This window comes from Rhea pennata, chromosome 8 (genome assembly GCF_028389875.1).
Source record: "Rhea pennata isolate bPtePen1 chromosome 8, bPtePen1.pri, whole genome shotgun sequence".
NCBI lineage: Eukaryota > Metazoa > Chordata > Aves > Rheiformes > Rheidae > Rhea > Rhea pennata.
In genome coordinates, this window is record NC_084670.1 from 22,128 (window position 1) to 38,694 (window position 16,567).

The 16,567-nt window shown below is 52.2% G+C and overlaps 2 long non-coding RNA genes across 4 annotated transcripts; one reads left to right on the top strand and one right to left on the bottom strand.

Moving 5' to 3' along the window:
- Positions 1–673: 673 nt before the first annotated feature.
- Positions 674–2,311, bottom strand: LOC134143398 (uncharacterized). Of its 3 annotated transcripts, none has more exons than XR_009959101.1 (3): positions 1,900–2,311; positions 1,475–1,641; positions 674–1,280 (listed from the first exon to the last, which is right to left on the bottom strand). It is a non-coding gene; the product is annotated as an uncharacterized LOC134143398 (long non-coding RNA). The 3 variants fall into 3 exon arrangements; XR_009959102.1 differs by having other exon boundaries at positions 674–1,311; XR_009959100.1 differs by having other exon boundaries at positions 674–1,315.
- An 8,351-nt stretch (positions 2,312–10,662) lies between these two features.
- Positions 10,663–15,917, top strand: LOC134143332 (uncharacterized). Its single transcript, XR_009959085.1, has 3 exons — positions 10,663–10,801; positions 14,467–15,165; positions 15,583–15,917. It is a non-coding gene; the product is annotated as an uncharacterized LOC134143332 (long non-coding RNA).
- Positions 15,918–16,567: the final 650 nt, after the last annotated feature.

Genomic DNA, 16,567 nt, shown 5'->3' on the forward strand with positions numbered 1-16,567 from the left:
GTGGCAAGGGGATGGGGCTAAACTCTTTCCAATTCTCCCACGCGAAAGGACTAGAGGCAACGGGCACAAGCCGAACCACAGGAAGTTGCGCCTGAATGCGAGGAAGGATTTCTTTCCTGTGAGAGTGACGGAGCACTGGAACGGGTTGCCCAGAGAAGTGGCGGAGTCTCCTTCTCCGGAGCTATTCAAAACCCACCTGGGTGCGATCCTGTCTAATGTGCTCTAGGTGACCCTGCTTGAGCAGGGAGGTTGGACTAGGCGATCCCCAGAATTCCCTTCCAACCTTACCCATTCTGTGATTCTGTGACTGCACCGGCGCCTGCAGGCTCTCCGCAGCCCCACGGACGCCCGCAGCTCTCCCAGCTCCGGGCACGCGGGCCCCGGCCCCAGACAGGCCAGGGAACAGGCCGGTGCCCTCACATGGCCCTGGAGGGGGGGCCCCGGCTGCCCCCACGACGATGGGAACCACCCCCAAGAGTCCCGAGGGTCCAGGCCACGCAAGGGCAACTCCCCACAGCCCTGGGAACAGCACCGAGTCCCCTGGGAACTGTAGGCACTCCAAAGTGCAAGGGGCTCGGCCACCAGCTCCCGGCCCCGGGCACACAATGTGTAACCTTCTCCCCTGGGCGTCATCTTCAGGCAGGGGGGCGTCCGGAACCACAGACACGACCGCAAAGAATAAAGCGGCTGTTTATTGTTTTACTGGGCAGAAACACCACCTGGGAGCGAGCCTGCCACGGAGCTCGGTGCCGGCACGCTTCCCCTTACCCCGTGACACCTGAAGAGTCATCGCCACGCCAGCGTCCGTCTGTCCGACCGTCCGTCCGTCCGTTGGGGAAGGGTCAGCTCCCGCTGCAGCCCCCGAGGCGGCAGGTAAAACCATCTCTGAAAACCATCTCTTAATTTTACAGTTCGTGCACTTTCTCCCTCTCTCTCTTTCTCCCTCTCCTTCTTCAGAAACTTTGGCCACTTCAGTATCATTCCCCTAAGATAATAATTTGCAGTCTCATAGCTTTTAAACTAGGATCTTTCACAAACATGTGAAGTCACACGCACAGAAACACACGTACGTAGCATACTTGCTGTAAGGCGGACAGACCTTCGTTATACGTCTGTGATCTATTATTTCGATCGCTACTAACAGTGAGCCTTCCTAGTCAGGAAGGACGGGCTTTTGTTTGCGGGAGATGGAGACGGCTCTTGGCTGGTTCCACGTGGTTTTCGCACCTCAGCTTGCTTACGTTTTTCTGGTCTCTTCAACTTCAGCCGTGGCAATTTGTCTGAAAGTGTAAGTATTGTATCCTTCCCTTTCTATCTGCACACGTAGGATAACAAGACAAAACACAAACAGCCAAAGCAAAACTAAGGTGGATGCAGTTAACGATATCCACAGGGCAGGAAAGGGTTGTTTAGCCTTCAGTACTGCCTCTGGGAAGCCGAAATAACAAACAGTCGTTACCAACAGCCGCCTTACTTGCCCATGGCAGAACACCTCCTTCTGCAGCAGTTGCTGGGGATATCAGGGGTCTACTGCATTTTTGCTTCCTCGTTTCATTCACTTCGTCCCTTAGGTATTAATCACAAAAAGACCGCTTGTCCAGCTTTCCTCTCCGTCAGCATTTACTATCGTTGGTTCTAGCTCTGTAACAAAGAGAGAAGCTGGCATTTTACTCTCAATGAAAGGCAACGAAAGCATTTACGCATGTTCTTTTTTTCTCTTTCCCGTGTTCTTCCCCCTTTTTATACTTTTTTTTTCTTCTCCTCTCCCCTCCTTTCTTAAAGGAAAGGTCTCAATACAGCACTTTACATCATACGTTACAGGGTAAACTGTTTGGAAACATTCCGTACAGCAATTAGGGCTAAGTTATTAGACAGGCAGGCACATCACCTAATGCTTACCTACGCCATCTTCCATGAAGCCTTGTTTTTATCCTGCTTCAGTACTATCGTTACTGTCCTGTACCCTTTCTCAAACCTTCGCACGCACCCGCTTAACCAACAATTCCCTAGGTCTTTCACTACACGGAAGAAGGAAAGCACTTGATGTGCCTGTCTCTGTTTCCGACCTATCACCTTTTCGATTCAGCTCCCAGATTCCTCTTACGCTCACATGCTTGCCTCATAGGTGATGACCAAATAGCTGGTTCGCTACCTGTAGCCACTTCTCTTCAAGATGTCCCCTTTTACAGCTCAGCTCTCTTGGCTGCCAACACCTTCTTTGGGCACCCTCTATCCACATTCATAACAATGGCGCACGCTGCCTTTCTCGTTCTCTCAATCCTAACCCTAACCCCAACCCTAACCCCAACCCTAAACCCTAACCCTAAACCCTAACCTTAACCTAACCCTAACCCTAAACCCTAACCCTAAACCCTAACCCTTAACCCTAACCCTAACCCTTAACCCTAACCCCTAACCCTAACCCTAACCCTCTAACCCTAACCCTAACCCTCTAACCCTAACCCTCTAACCCTAACCCAACCAACCTCTTACCTTTGACCCCTGACCCTTGACCTCTGACCCTTGTCCCCTGACCTTTGACCCCTGACCTTCGACCTCCGACTCCCGACCTTCGACCCCTGACCCTCGACCTCCGACCCTTGACCTTCGACCTCCGACCCTTGACCCCCGACCTTCGACCCCTGACCCCGTCCCCCGACCTTTGCCCCTCGACCTTCGACCTCTGACCCCCGACCTTCGACCTCTGACTTCCGATCCTTGACCCCTGACCTTCGACCTTCAACCTCTGACCCTTGTCCCCTGACCTTCGACCTCTTACCCTTGACCCCCGACCTCTGATCCTTGACCTCTGACCCCTGACCTTTGACCCCCTGACCCAGTGAACCCTGACCTCTGACCCTTGACCTTCGACATCTGACCTTTGACCTCTGACCCCTTGTCCCCTGACCTTCGACCTCTGACCCTTGTCCCCTGAACTCTGATCCCCGACCTTCGACCTCTGACCCCTGACTTCCAACCTTTGACCCCTGACCTTCGGCCTTCAACGTCTGACCCTTGACCCCGACCCTCGACCTCTGACCTTTGACCCCGACCTCCAACCTCTGACCCTTGACCCCTGACCTTCGACCTTTGACCCCTCGACCCCTAACCTTTGACCCCTGACCCCCGACCTCCGACCCTTGACCCCCTGACCTCCGACCCTTGACCCCCGACCTTCGACCCCTGACCCCCGTCCCCCGACCTTTGACCCTCGACCTCTGACCCTTGACCCCTGACCTTCGACCTTTGACCTCGACCCATGACCTTCGACCTTTGACCCTCGACCCCTAACCTTTGACCCCTGACCCTCGACCTCCGACCCTCGACCCTTGCCCCCTGACCTTCGACCTCCGACCCTTGACCCCCAACCTTCGACCTCTGACCCTTGACCCCTGAACTCTGATCCCCGACCTTCGACCTCTGACCCTTGACCCCTGACTTCCAACCTTTGACCCCTGACCTTCGACCTTCAACGTCTGACCCTTGACCCCGACCCTCGACCTCTGACCTTGACCCCGACCTCCAACCTCCGACCCTTGACCCCTGACCTTCGACCTTTGACCCCTCGACCCCTAACCTTTGACCCCTGACCCCCGACCTCCGACCCTTGCCCCCTGACCTTCGACCTCCGACCCTCGACCCCCGACCTTCGACCCCTGACCCCCGTCCCCGACCTTTGACCCTCGACCTCTGACCCCCGACCTCCAACCTCTGACCCTTGACCCCTGACCTTCGACCTTTGACCTCGACCCATGACCTTCGACCTTTGACCCTCGACCCCTAACCTTTGACCCCTGACCTTCGACCCCTGACCCTCGACCCTTGCCCCCTGACCTTCGACCTCCGACCCTTGACCCCCAACCTTCGACCTCTGACCCTTGACCCCTGAACTCTGATCCCCGACCTTCGACCTCTGACCCTTGACCCCTGACTTCCAACCTTTGACCCCTGACCTTCGACCTTCAACGTCTGACCCTTGACCCCGACGTCCAACCTCTGACCCATGACCCCTGACCTTCGACCCCTGACCCCCGACCTCCGACCCTTGCCCCCTGACCTTCGACCTCCGACCCTTGACCCCGACCTTCGACCCCTGACCCCCGTCCCCCAACCTTTGACCCTCGACCTCCAACCTCTGACCCTTGACCCCGACCTTCGACCCTCGACCCATGACCTTCGACCTTCGACCCCTAACCTTTGACCCCTGACCTTCGACCCCTGACCCTTGACCTCCGACCCTCGACCCTTGCCCCCTGACCTTCGACCTCCGACCCTTGACCCCCAACCTTCGACCTCTGACCCTTGACCCCCGACTTCCGATCCTTGACCCCTGACGTTCGACCTTCAACCTCTGACCCTTGTCCCCTGACCTTCGACCCCTGACCTTTGACCTCTGACCCTTGACCCCGACCTCTGACCCTTGTCCCCTGACCTTTGGCCCTTGACCCCCGTCCTCTAACCCTTGACCTCTGACCCCTGACTTCGGACCCTCGACCCCGACCCTTGACCTCTGACCCCCTGATCCTTGACCTCTGACCCCTGACCTTTGACCCCTTGACCCTGTGAACCCTGACCTCTGACCCTCGATGTCTGACCTATGAGCATGTGAACCCTGACCTTTGACCCTTGAACCCTGACCTTTGACCCCTTAACCATAGCCCTTAGCCCCTAGCCTGGACCGTAACCTCTGACCCCTTGAGCCTGACGCCCTGACCCTAAGTCTTGAACCTGACCCCTAGCCCCTAACCCCCAACCCTGACCCCTAACTGTGACTGCTAAGCCTGACCCTGGCTGTAACCCCTGGCCCCTAGGCCTAGCCCCTAGCTGTGACCTGACCCCTAACCCCTGGTGCTGTGGCTGTCCTTGTGGTGTCTTGCTGCTGGCTGTGCTACTGTTGCTGGCTGTGGTGTGTGGTTCCTTGCTGTGTCCCTGTGCTGTGAGCTGTGGTGCCTGGTTGCCTCCTCCTCTGGGCTGGTTGGCTGAGCTGCATGCTCTGTGCTGTGATTTCTGCTGCTGCTGTTGGGTGGTTGGGGTGCTTGACTGTGCTGTATACGGTTGCTGGATGCTGTGAGAATGCAAAATGAGAGAGAGGGAGGAGGGGAGTGGGGCAGAAGGGAAATAAAAAGGGGTGGGGGGGAAAAATAAATAATTAATTTTATTTATTTATTTGCATATGTCATGCCTTCGCTAGCAGAGGGAGGATACTAGCTCGGAGCAAATAATAATTAATTTTTAAAAATTAAGGAGCTAGTATCCTCCCTCTGCTAGCGAAGGCATGACATATGCAAATTAAAACAGATAACTACGGGGAGAAGAAAGCTGACTCCCAAGCAGTAGTCTAGCAATAAAGAAGACAGCCTAGAGAGAGAGAATAAAGCAGAAAGCAAACACTACAGAGCAAAGAACAGAGATGACAGAGCAAAGCGTACAACCCAGCCGACAGAATACTGAATAAAGCAAAAAAAAAAAAAAAAAAAAAAAAAAAAAAAAAAAAAAGAGCAAAGAGGTAAACAAAAGTACAGACAGATTTAAAGTGCACAGAGTAGAGAAACAAAGCAAAGATGAAAGAATAAATGGAGCAAAAGAAACAGCAGTTATAGCCTGGCAAGCAGCAATCTATGACTTCCTTCTAAAAAAGGACCATTTCAGTCTGGCTGAAAGCCAAGGGGATGAATGTAATTAAATTAAGAGGACACAAACAAACAAAACTGTCTTTATTTGAAATAGAGACACACACAACCGTCTTTGTCTTTATTGCTCAAAGCCAGTCAACAATCTCTTTATCGCAACAAGGTATCTTGGCCTTCAATCATCACACTAGAAAAACCTCAACAAGCAACTCCACATCCTAGAGCGGCTCCACATACTCCTTGCCATCCATCTCTATAATCTCACGGCTACTACTCGCGTCACCTGGCACGTACACTACCTTCCTGCAGTAATAGGCAATCACCTCCTATTTTAGGTAGCTCTCAGTAACAGGGTTACCAAGAAGGAAAAAAAAAAAAAAAATCCTAGAAAGCCCCAGTCCCAAGGCAAAGCTCCGCATCAACATGGGCAACAATAGTTGCCTCGCAGAGTGGCCGGGACCAGGGGAAAAAAAACCTAGCTGGGGGAAAAAAAAAAAAATCCCCCAGCTGTTTTTTTTTTTTTTTTTTAAATAATAATAATTCAGAATGCTAACTACAACCTAGAGGCAAAAAGAAAAGCATACATCATTAGACCCATCCAACTACCAAACAACTGCCCATTCACACTCACTACAGCCATCCATCCCCTTAGCTAACATAACTATCTGCTACTATTCTTCTTAAACGTAACACTGCATTGGAATGACCACAAAGCCCCCCAAACTGGAAATTCTAACTAATAATAAATAAATAAATACCTCTACCTCTTATTAACCCCCCCCCCAATAACTAGGATAGCTGCATTACTATATTCTACCCACTACCATAACTACATCCACAGGCAAGGCAGCTCCAAACAAAGACACAGACATACATACAGACACAAACACACACCATAGCATAGATAAAGGGCAGCGAAGACAATGCTGCCAGCCAGTAAGACCTATGACACTACAGTTGTGCAGCTCAGATGCTCTGGATGAGTCCAGAAAAGAGGGGGGAAAGGCCACCGCTCGCGATGGAAAGGAGCCGGCAAAGCCGGGAACGCCGGGGAAGAGGAGGCTCGCAAGAAAGACCCGAGCCCGTGACAACGCAGGGAAGAGAACCCTGAAAGGGCGCCGCAAAGATGCGGAACGAGAGCGGCCTCGGAAGAGGAGCGACCGGCGAGGCCGCGACCGTGGCCCGATCGGCCGTGACGCGAAGCCGGAGCGACGGACCGCCCCTTTTAGTAGGCAGCACGGAATGAGACGAGATTCCCTTGGCACAATGCCGATGACTCGTGCCAGGCAAAGGACAACAGATGCCTGCCACGCTACTGCTGCACAATGTGGGCTGTGCTCCCTGAGCACGAAGAACAAGAGCGACATCAAGATCTCAGCAAAACAGAACACAGCCACAACACACAACACAAAGACTACACAAGAACACAGACTACACCCGAACACAGACTACACCCCAGAGCTGCCCTGCCTAGCACCCCCTCGCTTTCTGCCACACACACCCCACCATCTCTACCTCACACACAGCACTCCTCCTGAGGAGCCCTCCACACTACAATGAATGTCAGCACACGTGCACACGCACACACACACACACTGAGCCAACACACCCCAACACCCTTTGCCCTTCAGCTTACTTTTTAGAGTGCAGAGCCTGCGGGTCACCATCTGTCCTCAGGAGGCACCCGCAACGGCAGCCACATCCTCTCCGGTCTTCCTTCGATCACCGCGTTTGCCTCCAGCACCTGCCAAACCACAGCACAAGCGGTCACCCCTGTGCCAGTCAGCTCCTACCTCATCCGCAACAACACCCTCCCCCAAAGCACCACAGATGCTCTGCTCACCTTCACTACAACACTTCCAAACTCCAACACTGCGGCTGGATGGGCCACCCGCAGCATCTGGAAGAAACAAAAAAACAAAATTGCTCCTCACCCAGACAGCGCTCGCCAGCCCCGTGATGCCAGACACCGAACTGCTTCCCTGCGATCCGCAGGCGTGCCTCGGAAAGGCCTGCACGGTACCTGCAAAAAAGCAGAGCGAGAGACATCACTGAGGGGCAGCCCAACACCGCCCACCACACAATAACATTCTGACACAAACAAGATACGCTCTCACCTGCTCAGGCTCTTGCCAGCACTCAGCTTCTCTCCACAGCTTTCTGCAAAACCTGCAAGCACAGAGCAATCATGCACTGAGGTGATGTGTGCAAGACCACAGCCCACCTGCATCAAGCATTTGCTCCCACACCTTTACCCGCTCCTATAACCCCTGCTGACCGCCAGGCTATGGTCACAGTGCCGAGGCCTGTCTGTAAAACGAGAACGGCGGTGTGCGACACGGACGGCGCCGACAGGACAACAGCCCTATATAGCCTCCGCTTCATCTCTGGGAACGACGCTCACCTTGCCGTATTCTGCCTGGGTGTGAGTAATCTGGCCTCCGCATTGCTCCTCATCTACAAGTACAAAGCAAGAATTGATCCAGGAACCGTAGCACAACACCACCCCGTTTCCAACAACAAACCCCTAGATCACCTTCTAAGACCATGCCCCTTTCTTCCTCCGTCTCCCTTCAGCCCACTGGGAATGCTGCTCTGCACCTGAACCTAAGAGTGGAGATGCCTCTCGCTTCCTTCGTCTCCCTTGGGCACATGGGCTGCTGCAGCACATCTGCAAAACAGCATAAAGGGGAGCACACAGGCTGGCGGATCAATGTTCTGAGCCATCCCTGCCACACTCTACATCCTACCATTCCTAACACCCACACGCAAGGCAGCTCCAGCACTAAACAGACAGATAAGAAACATTAGACACAAACACGCAGGAAAGCCCTACACAAAAAGAACTACTCCCACACGTAAGATGCTGTGGGCTAGAAAGCTCTACAACATCACGACCGCACAGCTCTGATGCTCTGCACAAGACCAGTAAAGAACCAAGTGCCACGACTTCTGATGGCAAGAACTCTGGCAAAGCCGGAAAGATCGACGCAAGAAAGGTCGGCGAGAAAGATTCGATGCGGCGATGACGCAGGGAAGAAAACCCTGAAAGGACGTCACAAAGACGCAAAACAAGAGTGGTCGATGATGCCTTGACGATGGCAAAGATGACTGGCCGCAAATGGCTACGACGCAAAGCTGGAGTGACAGACCGCCCCTTTTAGCTGGCCACATGGAATGAGAGGCAATCTGTCACCATGATGCCGAATAGTCACGCCAGGCAAAAGGCAACGGATGCCTACCACGCTACTGCTGCACAGTGTGGACCATGCTCCTTGAGTGCAAAGGACAAAAGTGACATCAAGACCTGAACAAAAGGTAGCAGAGCTAAAACACACAACACAAACTACACACGAACATAGACACAGGTTGGAACTGCCCTGACTAGCTCACTCTCGCTTCCTCCCATCCACCCTCCACTGCACCTGCCTCACACACAGCACTCACCAGAAGAGCCCTCCACACTGCACTGAACATCAGCGGGCATACACACACAGCCAAGACACTCCAACACTCTTCTCCCCTCAACTTAGCTTTTAGAGTTCTCAGGGTCACTATCTCTACTGAAGAGACATCTGCAATGACAGCCACACACTCTCTGATCTTCCTTGGGTCACCACATTCACCTTCATCACCTGCCAAATTGGAACACGAGCAGTCATTCCCGTGCCAGCTGGCTCCGGCCTCGTCCGCAAGAGCGCCTTCCGCCAAAGCGCTGTGTGTGTGCTGCTCACCTGTGCCACGCCGATTCCAAGCTCCCACAACTTCTCTGCAGTGATGTCAACGGTACCTGGAAAACCAACGCAACAAACTTACTACGCTGCCAGGCAGTGCTGACCAGCCCTAGAACAACTGAAACACCGGTACGATCACCTGTTCTGCCTCACCAGGAAACCTCAGCCATTTCTTGGAAGGGCCACACGATATCTGAAAAAACAAAGTGGGCAGCCCCTAAAGCCAAAGGGTCAGAAGCACAGCCACAAAACAGTATGCAGCAGTGCATTCAGGGGCACAAATATAAGAAAGGAACTGGAAGGCAATGCTGCAAATTGCTTGCTGCTCACCTGGGGAATTCCAGCAGTTTCTTCCTGCTCAGCGCTAATGCTTGGGCAGGAAAAGAGGGGAGTTGATTAGCTATATTTTTGAGCTCTTGAAGCACATATGCTTACTTATGCTGGGGTTGTGCTTCCAATGACATGACTACATTTCTCATCATACTGCAGTGGCAGGGAAGGAGGGTGCTTCCTTCTCTCTTCATATAAAGTCTACATTCTTCTACAAGTCTATATACTACAAAAATGTGAAACAGTATCTCCCTGACAGGGCTGACAATATTTCTGAGGAGCAGCACAACATCCAGCAAGTAAGCCGTCAGGCTAGCTGATGAGAGCGACAGCTCACACGCATCTGAATTACTGGAGATGCTACACAACACACCACCACCTAAGCTGTGAAAGAAGGAGAAAATGGTTTTTGAGAACCTCTGCTGTCTCCTTTTGTCTGCAGTCCAAAAGAGGAGCAAATAATTTCTCAGGTCTCATCATCTGGGAAGAACCCAGTGATGAAGTCAGGACCCTTCCACAATAAACACAGAAACACCAGAACTCAATAATGACACTTAACAGAAGATATACCTGGAGACCTGGAAGACCTTTTCCACCGCTGAACGCCCCATACTGACCGGACGGTAAATGGCCAAAATACCGACCGGAGAGAAAAAATGCAGGGTATGAGCGGTTTTCTGTCGTACTTGTGTCTCTGCGTTCGGCCGTCCCACTGCTCTTACATTAAGGCATGACCCTTGCTATTCTAAATGCAGCGATAAATTTTTGCAGGCAGTTTTATTTCCTCAAATGCTGTTATTTACAGCATTTGTTATTTTAAGGCAATTCCAGAGCATCACTCCCATGAGAGAGTAAAGCCAGAATGATCTCCCTGGGCTGAGAGCCTGCCTTTATGTAACTCTAGGCCCGCCCACCGCCCTACCCACAAGCACTTGGAAGGGGAGGAGCAAAGCAGTGGAAGCCATAAATACATAGGGCTGGGCAGGAGCAGGTCTTTCTCCTCTGCTCAGAATGCAAACTACGAAAAGGCTCAACAGACCTTTTTGATGAAAAGAGTTATCTACTCTGCTACTGAGACTTCATCTATTGTTTCCATGATACCAGGAGGTATGTTGTTAAACTTCTTTTTACTCTAACTAGCATGACCCTTTGCATTCAAAACTAGAAACCAGTTCTGCTTATGCTTTGAAAGAAAACGACAACATTCCACATAACCTTTAAAGGGAATATTATACCGCAGTCAATTGGTTCAGACCTGCATACAATTCAGCTGTTTGGGCAAGACAACATTTCCTATAGGGCAAACCGAGATACCAAAATAAACTCTTGGAATAAGCCTGCTTCTGTAAGGTGACTACTTCCCAAGAGGGGTGTTTCCTGTGTAGTACCTAGAGTAATTAAGAAAATGCAGTTGCTAGGTGGGATAGGTAGGTCCCCAGGGGAATACTAGCTCTGTATCTCAAAGTGGAGGACTCACAGAAGACAAGAAAGGTACTAAGACGGCTGCAGAACCAACACAGCACTTTGGGGCACAACAAAGGCTTCAAATGAGGTTCTAAAGGGACTAGAGGAGTCCTACAAGGGTGAAAAGGCCAAAACATAGCTTGGGCACAAAAAGAAAAAAGTCCAACCAAGGCCACCCAAAGGGTTCTGAGGAAAAAAAAGAGGCTCAGGCAGCTGAATAAAAAAGGATTAGGGCATAAGAAAAAGCTCAGAAACAGTTTGGAGAACACTGCAGAAATCCTAAAGAAGCTAGACTGCCAAAAGACAGCTCTAGGGAGGATGGAAGGCCAAAAGACTCCACAATGCACTAGAGAGGTCCTAACAGACCTGCATGGCTAAAAAATGACTCTGGGGCACAAGGAAGATAGCTGGAGGGCTACTGAGGAGACTAGACAGTTCCTAAGGTGGCTAGAGGGCCAGAGAGAATCTGTGGAGCACAGTAAGCATCCCAGGAAGTGTTCAGAGCAGACCAGAGAGCTCATAATGGGACTAGATGCCCAAAAGTTAAGAATTTACTAACAAGAGAGACTTCTAGAGGTATTCTAAGGGGACAGGAGAGGTTCTATGAGATGTATAGGGCCAAAGGCCTCAAGAGGCCATTTGAACAACTGGAGGGGTTTTAAGCAATTTTGAGGGCCAGAAGACAGCTCTGGGGCATGAAAAGGGCCTTTAAAGGGAAGAGTTTTTTGAAGGGTTTCCAGGGGAGTAGCATGGTGCTAAGGGGGAGTCTAGGCAGACAACACAGGTCTGTGGGTGGGAAACAAAAGGCTGAAAGAGGAGGCTAAAGCAGAGCAGTAGGCTGCTAAAGGAGCTGGAGTGCTAAGAGGGCTCTAGGACAGCAGGAGCACTCAAGATGGATTCTGAGGGGACTGCAGGATCCGGGGAGGGGGAGGGCCAGACAGCAGCTCTGGCAAACAATGAAGGGAAGCAACTAGTCTAAAGTGTACTAGAATGGTTCAAAAGGGGCCTACATAGCCAAACAAATGACTCTAGGGAATAAAGAAGAAACCTGGATGGGCTACCAGAAAATTACATGCTTTCTAATGGGATTCCAGAGGGCCAGAAGACGCATCAAGACCACAAGGAAGGCTAAGACATCCAGAGGAAACTAGGAGTGCTAAGCAATCTACATGGCAAAAAGAATTACTCTAGGGAACAGGGAAGATAGCTAGAGGAGTTCTGAGGAGACTAGAGAGTTCCAAAGCGTTGGGGTGGGGTGGGGGAGAACTCTGGGGCACACAGAAGGCTGAAAGGGTAATCCAGAGTACACTAGAAGGATGCTAAGGGGTCTAGAGGGCCAACAGAGGTCTGCAGGTGTAAAATAAAAGGCCAAAAGAGGTTGCTAAACCAGAGCAGCAGGCTAGTAAAGGGGCTGGACTGGCAACCGGGGGGCTCCTGGGGGATTCTGAGGGGACTGCAAGGTGCTAATGGGTGTAGAGTACCAGAAGAGAGCTCTGGGGCAAAAGAAAGGCTGAAAGAATAATCCAGAGTGCTCTATAGAGACCCTAAGGCATCCAGAGGGCCAAAACAAAGACAAGGAACAAGGAAGGAATCTGGAGGGGTTCTGAGAAGACTAGGTGGTCCTGAAGGAGTCCAGAAAGGCAGAAGACTGCTCTTGAGCCCCATCCTGTCCAAAAGAGGTGTCCAGAGAGCACAAGAGGGGTCCTTGGGGCTCTAAAGGGCCAAAAGAAGGCTCTCGGGCACCACAGAGGCCAAAAGAGTGGTCCAGAGCAGAGCAGTGTCACACAGGGGTCTACAGGACCAAAGGAGTGCTCTGAGTTGCAATAAAGGCCTTCAGAGGGGCTCTGAGGGGAGTCAAGGTGTGCTAGAGAGGCTGGAGGAGGAAAAGACAGCTGTGGGGTACCAGGAAGGCTGTAAGAATAGTCCAGAGAGCAGAAGAGGGGGGCTAAAGAGTCTGGAAGGCCAACGGAGGTCAGCAGGTGGAAAATAGAAGGCTTAACCAGGGCAGTAGGCTACTAAAGGGGCTGGAGCACCAACTGAGGGCTACAGGGCAAGAAGGAGGGCACCTGTGGGATTCTAAAGGGACAAGAGGGGGGCTAATGGGTTTACAGGGTGCCAAGACAAACCTCTGGGGCAGAAAGAAAGCTAAAAAGTAGTCTGGAGTGCACTACAGGATTTCTAAGGGGACTCCAAGAGGGAAAGATGACTCTGGAGAAGAAAGAAGATAGTTGGAGGCATTCTGAGGAGACTAGAGTGTTCCTAAAGTCTCTGGGCAGGGAGGCCAGAAGACAGCTCTGGGGCATGCCGAAGGCTGAAAGAATAGTCCAGAGTGCACAAGAGCAGAGCTAAGGGGTCTAGAGGGCCAACAGAGCTCAGGAGATGGAAAATAAAAGGCCAAAGGAGCACACCAAAGCAGAGCAGCAGGCTGCTAAAGGGACTGGACTGGCAACCAGAAAGCTCTAGGTCAGGAAGAAGATCCCTTGGGGGATTCTGAGGAGACTGCAGGGGTGCTAATGGCTGTATAGGGCCAGAAGAGAGCTCAGGGCCAGAAGAAAGGAGTGTCACACAGAGGTCTGGAGGACCAAAGGAGTGCTGTTGGGCAGGATAAAGGCCTGCAGAGGCACTCTGAAGGGAGTAGAGGGGAGGTAAAAAGACGGGAGGGGCAAAAGACAGCTGTGAGGCACAAAGAGGGCTGCAAGAATAGTGCAAAGTGCACAAGAGGGGCGCTAAGGGGTTTAGAAGGCCAACAGAGGCCAGCAGATGGAAAATAAAAGGCCAAAGGAGCAGGCGAAAGCAGAGAAGCAGGCTGCTAAAGTGGGGTGGAGCCCTTTATCCTTCTTTGTCTGGTGTGCAAGGCACCAATAGACACACAACGTTGAGATATTTATTATATTTCTGTGCAGAGATAGGTGCTAAGTGGTAGATCCACAAAGCTAGCACCCCTACACTTTTCAGGGAGTACTTTACACATTTTTTTCTATCGGTTACAATTTTATCACATCATGTATTAACTCCATGCTTGCGCTTTAACATTCCTATTAATTAGCACAAGAAGCTCAAAAGGCGGTAACATGATTATTATGTCATTATTATGTCATTCTGATCTCATTGATTTAGGGGGGTGTAATATAATATGTTAATAAGTACTAATGATCTTAGATTACTGGGTTATTCTGATGTTTTTGTTTTGCCAACTCATCGCGTTGTTCAAAGGGTTGTGGTTTACTTAATGTTATTCGGCTGGAACTGTTCGTCCTTCACATTACTGTGTTACAATAACCTCTCTCCCTTGTCCGTGAGTCTTGCAGGGTTTCCACAGCAGCGTTCCAGTAAGAAGACTACAACTCCTAGCATGCGCTGCAGACAAAAATGGCCTCACAAAAGCCCGGTACTGGAAGACTACACCTCCTACCATGCACAGCATATGAAAATAGGCTTCCGGAAACCCGGTGCAAGGAGACTACAGTTCCTGGCATGCACGGCAGGATAAAATGACTTCCTGGAAAGCCTGTACCGGAAGACTACAACTACCAGCATGCAGCGGAAAACAATATGGCCGACAGGAAGATTAGAGCTCCCGGCATCCGCAGCAGCCTGAAATGGCCGAATGGTCAGATACTGGTGGACTAGTGCTCCCGGCATAGAGCGAAAAAAAAAAAAAAATCCGGAACCCGGTGCCCTAAGCCTATTGCTGCCGCCATGCCGCGCAAAACAACAGCTGGAAGAGCAGTGCCGGAAGTTTACTGCTCTCGGGGTGCAGCGCAAAACAACATGGCCTGCCGGAAGCCCAGTGCCGGAAGACTACTGTTCCCGGCATGCCGGGCGGGGGGGGGGCCGGCCTGCACCGCTCGGTGACCTTTGACCCTGCGGCGATTCCGTTCTGGCCAGCCCTGTCTCTCCTCCCCCCTCACACTCGAGGGCCGGAAACCGACACACAGGCCACACTGCAGCCCCGCAATCTCCAGCAGGGGTCCGGGGCTCCCCGACACCCTCTGGAGCAGCCCCAGGTCAGTTCCCACACTGCCCATGCCCACGTGACCCTCCCCAGTGCTTCTCCTCAGATCCCTTCTATCCCTGCAGGAAACAGCCCCAATCTGCCCCTGACCCCCTCCCCCCACTAATCTGATGCGCAATAAACCCCACCACAACCCTGATGCAATCCATTCATCTTTCCCCCTCCAGCCCCAGTGCACTACCTTCCTCCCCCACCCTCCATGACCCTGATGCACCACTCTTCCCCACCCTGTCCTTGCCCCCCACTATCCCAATACATGGCGACTCCCAGCCCCAGTACAGTTTGCCCCGGCATGGTCCGCTTCAGTTGTGCTGAATTGCCCAGGACACTCCCATCCACTAAGACCCCCCAGCACATACACAAGCCATAGACCAGACTTCCCTCAGCCCTGCTCACCTCTGTGTTGCAGCCAACATTTCGGTCCCAGCAGGCAGTGTGTGGCAGCAGTTCCATTGTCCTGGACCAAGCCTGACATGAACTTCTACCAAATGCAGACTCAGCGCACAGCATGTACCCATTTCCTGCCGTTGCAATCCACCCAACAGGCACCACCTGGGACTTCTCACAGCCACAGTGCCCAGAGCTGCAGGCCATCAGGGACAGCTGGGCCTGCCAGGGCACCAGAGGCCCCCAGACTCCTGAGAGCAGCTTCTCAAAAGCTCAAGGGAGAGCCCTGGGGCACACAGGGAGCTAAAAGGGGAATTCAGGGCACAAAGGAACAAAGCGGGAGCTCTGGGTGCAACAAACGTGTTTTGTGTGTATGTGTATATATATATATATATGTACGTACATACGTTATATATATATGTGTATGTATATTATACTGCAATGACAGAGCAAACAGAACAATTCTGGCAGCATCAAAAGCCAAAAAACACGCGCGCACTCGCGCACGCACGCAAGGTAAACGAGAACGCGCAACCTGCAGGTACCGCTTCCCCCAGCCCTGCTCTGGGGGCTACGACGACACTCGGGTTTGCTGCGAAAGGGAAGTTAGACTAAGTAGCCGCTAGAGATTAATCTGTCAGAAACCTTCTCTGTCCGCATTTTTGGGCGCAACGTGCTCTGCCCCTCGGTCAACGCAGACACGCGCAACATCCCCTTCCTGTAACACCCGCACAGTAACCCCCTGCTCGTTAAGGTTAGTGCTCATCGTGCCGCTCGGACACATGATCCCCTGCTGTCTAGTCCTAGGCCTGGCGTTACCACTTTAGAGGGACCTGAGCGCGTCGGACCGCCTCTGTGCTGTCAAAGGGAGAAGTATCGCAGACAGTTACAGCCCAGGGCGCTGCTAAACGGTCTTTCTGACAGCCAGAGAATTTGCGGTCCGGCCCTAAAGGGGACGCGAGGACGGTGCCGTTGGCACCCGCTTTCCCTTACCGCTCTTTTCTGAC